Genomic DNA, 8,075 nt, shown 5'->3' on the forward strand with positions numbered 1-8,075 from the left:
GTAGAAGCCACCCTCTCAACAATGACAAACGTTTCTTTGTCTACCAGGATGCAATTCGCCGGATGCTCTATCCCTTGTCGATGCATAGCTCACTGCTGTTGCTACCTCAATTGTACCGATGTCTCGTATGTTACAAAGAGGTTTAAAAAATCTCAAGTGTATCTCTTCATCTCAACAACTATTCCTCTAGCATCGAGGCTAGTAACACAATCATCTTTGTAATATTAATTTTTCACAGCCTTTGGATCTCGACATTTCTCAATCCAAATGAAAGGTTGATAGTCTCAATGTATTGCATTGATTATCCAAAAAAAAATGGGGGGGGGGGGGGGGAAGACAAAGAAAAGAAAAGGAAAGGAAAAGGAAAAAAAAAACCAAAAAAAAACAAAAAACAAAAGGCCCCCACAATCATAGCACAACACCTAGGGGTCCTCAAATTAGGTACGTCCAGTGGCCTTGGTGGGCTGGCTCCATCCCTAGTCCCCTAGCCCTTTACACATCCCCCACAAATTTTCAGGAGGCACATCAAGGGCAGGACATACCTAGGGAGCTTGTCTCGCCTATAATTAGATCTGTCACCCTGAACCATTTACAAAATTCTTTTTTACACTCCATTTCAGTGCCATTGCAATTAACAGTGGTAAGCAAGCCATGGAAGACCATGGAAAGTACACAATACTCTTCAACCACTACAAGTAGCCACTAGCTACTACCAAAGCTAAGGCATCAATGAGATCAATTATACTATATCGTGTTGTCAAAATTACAAATGATGTCTCAAGAAGCCTTCAAGTGTACTTCTTCTCAACATCGATAAATTTTTCCACCCCCACTAAACCCTTGTTTCATCCACACATTGCTATGAGGAACCAAACCAAGAGTCTTCTAGCTACGTAATATCTAAGTATGCACGTGCACTCACATAATATCTGCACCACAATATATACACAGTTTGGGTCCTCAAGTGTAGGACATTACTCTCGGCTTGCCTAGAGTTCGTGGATTTTTCTCCCAAACTAATCAAACTACATCTTGTGCATGATATGAAGACTAGCACTACCCTCAGGGAGAGACCACATATGAGAGGTTTTTCAATTGCAGGTATTGAAGGCTCCAACAAAAGTATTGTCAACTCTTCATCGACACTTAACTTTGAATTTTTATCCTTTATCATCATGCAAGTCCACTAAAGAATTTTCATGCGCACAGAATTCCCACAACACCAACACATCTGCTAGTCCCAACCAAGAGTAGCCCTATCACCAACTACAACAACTATATCACTATCCAATTAGGCCAACAACATGCCACCAATGACCTTCATCCACACCACCACCAAAACTCCTGCAAGGCAACAAACCACAGCAATCCTTTCCACCCACATCTTTTGTGCATGCCAATGCCTACTACCTATGATGGTGAGTGCCATGGGACTGGCAGTCATCTAGGGGAGGGGGTATAAACAACTAGTCCACTACATAACCAATAATATTTTAGTCTAGATCAGAGCATTTAATGCTCATTTATATCCACAAAACATCTTACATTCATGGACTAACATCCAAGAATTTGTGGATACCAAATAGGTGTTAGGATGCTCCAAAACTTCAAGTGTAAGCTCTCATATATTCAATTATGGATTTTAGCTTGCAATTTTAGATCTATAAATCATTCCAAAATTGAATTCTCAGCCCCTTTTAATAATGCCAAATGTTAGATATGATCAATGCCCCACCCTCATTAGGTGCCACCAATGATCCATGGTGCTCAAAGTTAAGGCCCCCATTATGAGGAGAAGCCAAATGTGAGCCCAGACATTGGTTGAGTCCTGACTTGTATATCAGATGAGGTCTATGTGACCGGATGGCAAAAAGGTGACTATTGTGGGTCTAATCTTTGGGTTAGACAGAGTGGTTAAGCTGGTAGCAACTTGAAGCGCATTACATCGAGTTGCGGGGTAAGGGAGTTAAAAGGGGCCCCTATTTTGGGGTCTGAGGGCCGCAGAAGCGGCCCTTGGTTGGGGGGTCCCAGGGGGGCCAGCAGCCCCCTTGGTGCTGCCCCTAGCCCGATGGTAAAGGGAATATTCCTTGGCCGACTAGTGGAGGCTTATATGGTAGGTCGGTTAGGCCGACCTAACGGCCTTTGCAGGCTATAAAAGCTAAACCCCTTTGCAACCATCTATCATTCATCTTTCACCCAGTCAGAGTTGTTGTTCCAGCTAGCCTTAAGCTCTTTAGCTATCTTCTGTCTAGATCACCATCTAAGCTTCACACAGTGGAAGCGCATGGGTGGACAGAGCCATCTTTGTATCAGCTGTTTGGAGCTAAAGAATTTATTGATTCTCCTCTTATCTATTGTATACTCTCTATCTCTTTCTCAGATTCTGTTCGCTGCGCCGTGTAATATTTTACATGGTATCAAAGCCTAAGGGGCTCTAGAGATTGGAGAGTGTGCAAGAGGCAAAGGCTTCAACAGCAAAGAGAAACTATGTCGACTTTCAGAAGCGGTTCTGACACATCAGGAAGTGGTGCTGCTGTACTAGCTATTCAAACACTGAGGATTCGTCCACCCACCTTCAGCGAAGGGAAGTTAGATGGTACAAACTACACCTTGTGGAAGTTTAAAATTACAACTATCCTTGATTCTTATGAGCTTCTGGAGACTGTGCTGGGGACTGACGCAGAACCACAGCCTACCCCCGACCCATCAAATTCTAGTGTGATGATTCCTCTGAATGCAGATCTTCTACGAGCTTGGAAACGAAGGAATGCAGATGCATTGTGTGCCTTAGTTACAAGCTGTTTTGACAGTGTTCTGACTTTGATTCAACATACAACCAAAGCGTCAGAGGCTTGGAATGTACTAAGGAGTCAGTATGAAACACGAAACCAAAAAAGGATTCAAAACTTGGAGAATCAACTAGCAGCGGAGAAGTTTGCTGAAGGAGAGACGGTTGAAGCATTCATCACACAGATTAAGAATTTACGCGACCAGATGGCTGGCGCTGGGATACAAAAGACTAGCGAAGAGCTAGCTCGGAGGTGTCTTCGGATTTGTCCACAAAAGTTTGATGGACTAGTGATTGCCCTTAATACTTAGGTGAGACCTCAAGCTTTGACTTTTGAGGAGTTTTGTGCATTATTGATGGAGGAGGAGTTGAGGCTGAAAGCCCGAGAAGGAAGCAACAATGGAGATGCTGCATTCTCTGCCAATGCAAAAGGCAAAGGTGGTTCCTCCACCAAAAATGATGGTGACAAAAAGAAGAAGGGCGGCAAGAAGAAGTTTCAAGGAGAGTGCTTCTACTACAAGAAGAAAGGACATGCAATTGCCAATTGTCGTGTCAAGAAGGCAGATGAAAAGAATGATACCCTTAAAAGTAAAGGGAAAGAGATAGCCAATACGGCTGAAGCAGAGCTGGAATTATTCATGGCGACCATTGAGGAAGTGTGCTCCTTGGCACAAGAAGAATCTACCACTGACTCATGGGTGTTGGATAGTGGGGCCTCCTGTTACATGACCAACAAGAAAGGTCTATACAGTTCAATGCAGCCTCTACAAGAATCCATCACTGTGATGTTTGGAAATGATGCTAAATGCCCTGTTGCGGGCACATGTACTATTTCTTTTGTTGCTACAAATGGTGAAGTCAAAAAGCTTTCAAATGTGTTGTATGTTCCCGAAATCAGGAGAAATCTGTTATCAGTTGCTATCATAACTGATCTTGGTTATAAAGTGAGGTTCAAGAAGACAGGTGTAGAAATTCTTGATAGTGCTGGCACAATTGTTAGCAAAGGAGAAAGAAGGAACAACCTGTATGAGCTAGGTGCTCTTACAGCCACTGCTGGAGTGGGCACAAGTAAGCTTTGGCATGAAAGGTTTGGACACATCGGATTTGCAGTGTTGAAGGAGATGCAAAAGCAAGGTATGGTTGCTCACCTACCTACAATAACTGAATTGAAGGAACCATGTGAAGCTTGTATGATGGGCAAGCAATAGAGAAAGGCATTTCCACAAGAAAGCAAGAATAGAGCACAGGCTCCTCTAGAGTTGGTGCATGATGACTTGTGTGGTAAGATGCCTACACAGGCCTTGGGGGGATCTTCTTATTTTATGTTGATTGTCGACAACTACAGTAGGAAGATGTGGGTGTACTTCCTTTGTGATAAGGCTCAAGCTTTTGGTAAGTTTAAAGAATGGCTAAAACTTGTTGAGAATGAAATAAGGAAAACTGTAAAGAAATTTAGAACAGATGGTGGTGGTGAGTTCAACTAAAAGGAGTTTGAAGACTTTTGCAAGAGCAAAGGGATCAAGCGTCAATTGACGACGCCTCATACACCTCAGTAGAATGGTGTTGTGGAATGAAGGAATTGCACCATTGTGGAGATGGCAAGATGCATGCTAAAGGGCAAGGGATTGCCTAACCATTTTTGGGCTGAAGCTGTTAATACTACAGTCTACATTCTAAATCGGAGCTACACAAAGGCTCTCAAGGGAAAAACACCTCATGAGGCTTACACTGGTAAGAAACCATCTGTCTCACATTTTAGAATTTTTGGATGTGAATGTTATGCACATGTTCTAGATGAGAAGAGAAACAAGTTAAAACCAAAAAGCAGAAAATGTATCTTCTTGGGTTATAGTGATGAGCAGAAGGCTTACAAATTATATGACCAAGAGGCAAAGAAGATCATCGCGAGCCGTGATGTGGTGTTCAAGGAGGAGCCACATACAGTGGAGGAGGAGAAGGCAAGTTCTTCCACTTTATCATCAAGCGAAGAAGTAGTCCACTATGAACCTGTCCCGAGAGCTGTCCCTATCCTTAAGGAGGAGGAAGCATCATCTTCAGATGATGAGGAAAAAGTTCACCAGCCTGACATCACCCCACCGAAAAAGCCATTGCCATGCTGGGTGAAGCAGCTCTATGACCACAATAATCCTATGCCTGCATCTGTTGAGGAGAAGGTAGATGGACCAAGGAGGACTCAGAGAATAGAGGAGCACAGGAGGGCTTCTGCTCACATAGTCAATATGGCCTTGATAGTTGAGATTATGAGAGAAGTAAAGGAGCCAACTGACTTAGAAGAAGCACTTGCAGATCCATCATGGAAGGCTGCTATGCAAGCGGAGTATGATAGCATAATGAAGAATGACACTTGGGAGCTAGTGGATCGACCAGCAAAGCGGAAGGTTATTGGAACCAAGTGGATCTGGAAGATAAAGTACAAGGCTGATGGTACCTTAGAAAAGTACAAAGCTAGACTGGTTGCCCAAGGATTTTCACAAGTTGAAGGGTTTGATTTTCAAGAGTCATTTGCCCCAACTGCCAGAATGACCACTATTCGCACGGTACTTGTAGTGGTTGCCCACAAGAAGTGGCCAGTGTACCAAATGGATGTTAAGTCAACGTTCTTAAATGGTGACCTCAAGGAGGAGGTGTACGTGGCTCAGCCACCAAGGTTTGAGGCCCCCCATTCTGAGAACAAAGTGTGTAAGCTAAAGAAGGCATTGTATGGGTTGAAACAAGCCCCCAAAGCATGGTACTAGCGGATAGATAAGTTCTTTTTAAACCTAAACTTCAAAAGATGTGCCTCAGATGCTAACTTGTATGTTTACAGGGATGATAAAAAGTCTGTAGTGATTGTCCTATATGTGGACGACCTTCTTATTACAGGTGACTATGAAGATATGATCAACCAAACTCGAAAGGCTTTGAGTTCTGAGTTTGAAATGACAGACTTGGGCTTGCTACACTATTGTTTGGGGATTGAAGTCTGGCAAGAGCCAGGAAAGATCTTCATCTCTCAGAAGAAGTATGCATGGGAGATCTTGAAGGCATTTGGCATGACCGAGTGCAAGGAGATAGCTACACCTATGGAGGTGAATGCAAAGTTATCCGTCGAGGATACATCATCACTAGCAGACATTGGGAGGTATAGGAGGTTGGTAGGTAGTCTGATCTACTTGTGTAACACTAGACCAAATATCAGTTTTACTGTTGGTGTTTTAAGCAGGTTCTCAAACAAACCTCATGAGATGCATTGGAAGGCTGGGATGTGGGTGCTCAGATACTTGAAGAAAACTCTTGACTATGGTATCACATACAGTTTCGGAACTTCTCTTGTGGGGAACTGTGACTCAGATTGGGCAGGAGATAGTGATTCCAGGAAGTCAGTTTCTGAGTATTGTTTTTCTTTGGGTTCAGGAATTTTCTCTTGGATTAGTAAGAAGCAGCCAACAGTGGCATTTTCTTCTACCGAAGCAGAGTACAAGGCAGCTTGTTTTGGTGCATGTGAAGCAGTATGGTTAGGATTCTATGGCATATGGGAGAGCAGGATGAAGAACCAACCATGTAATATTTTACATCAAATGCACAAAGTCCAAGGCATATACATTGCCAAACGCATCATGTACTTGTATGTGCCCAATACAAGCATTTTAGGGTTGAATGCTTCCCACAATTCCAAGTAGGCACATGCACAGTTTTAGCCTGTTTACAATGGTTTCCAAGTTCAAATGGGGGTTTCTCCTACTATTATTAGTGCTACCAATAATGCTTGCTTTGATTAGTTCCTTTACTAAGCTACATAACCTTCACCATATCAACCCTTCAAGCTATCCATTTACCCATTCTAGAGGAGGCACAGATTTGCCCATGTTTTTGGTTTTGTTGTTGTTCTTCCACTGAATGATCATGCAACATAGCTCATTCAAGTGACAAAGAAACCTTTTGAAAAGCCTCAACAAATATAGGCACCTCAGGTATAAGATACATACCAATGAACAAAGCTATGGCTGCCATTGCTGCATGATATTTCATGACAGCTCTCTTTTCTCTTGTATACCACTTTAGACCTCTTCATTCTAGCTCCTGACTTCAAATTCCAGCTCCCACAATGCTAATGCTGAGCTCCTAGGCTTCTTAGGCTTCATGGAGTCATCAGGGTTCATGGCTATGAGACCATGTTAGAAGAAAGATGAGAGAGAAATAAGGACAATAGAGAGCAAACAACTCTCAATGTTCTTCTTCTTTATTATTCATCACACTTACTCTAATTGAGTAACACAAAGTACAATATAATACAACCTAAGTCAAGTAGTGTAAAGAGACTTAGTCTAACTGTACCAGCTAAGTTTGACCAACTTTATTACACACACATGTCATCCAACTAATCTACTACTGGATAGAGTTGCTAGGTAGTAGGTAGACTAAGCTTGCATATCTCAACCAAAATCACCCAAAAATCCAACAAAAAAATCCAAAATCACAGTCATATCAACCCTTAACATACCCCCACACTTAATTAGGGAGCATCCTTGCGACCTTAGAAAAAGAAAATAGAAGCTTAAAATAATAGCTCATCACTTTATCTTCAAATATCCAATCAGTAGACAACCAAGAAGGGCTCTTACTTCATCTTCAAAAAAGAAAACTGGTCTCTAATCCATTATTCAAGGAAAAATCCCAAAACAAGATATCATGAACAATACTTAATCAAACCAACCAAATTTAAACAAACTCTTAAATGACATGAGAGTTTCTTTATATGCATCCATCCATCTATCATCATCATGAATCTCCAAAAAAATGTATCTTCTATAATAGTTTGAATAATATCCAATCACGACCCCATCATACAAATAATACACACAATATAGACACTGAATATAAAACAACAATCTAAATGGCACATCCAAAAGAGAGATATAACATTGTAAATCATCAAAATACATCCAAGGATATCAATGAAGGTGATCCCTCTTAAAATCTTGGTGGTTTCGGGAATGATCTATGGACAGAGATTCATCTACAAAAGTCTTGGGAGGATTTTGGAAAAATTGCAAGCAACACAATAAATAAGATGCTGATGGAAGTACCACAGATCTACATGAATGATAGGCTCAAAGAAAGAGGAATCAAATGGAGGTTGTTTGGAAAGGTGAGCTAAAAGATCTACCCTCAGTTGGTTAGTGTTTTGCACATGAGCAAAGGCTTTGGTTTGACGTTGATTCAAAATCACAAAATCAAGCATTGTATGCCAAGAAGTTTTAGGACAATCAACCACTTTGGAGGAATA

This window comes from Lygodium microphyllum, chromosome 20 (genome assembly GCF_053477565.2).
Source record: "Lygodium microphyllum isolate KBCC chromosome 20, Lygodium_microphyllum_v1.1.10, whole genome shotgun sequence".
In the NCBI taxonomy this organism is placed as follows: domain Eukaryota; kingdom Viridiplantae; phylum Streptophyta; class Polypodiopsida; order Schizaeales; family Lygodiaceae; genus Lygodium; species Lygodium microphyllum.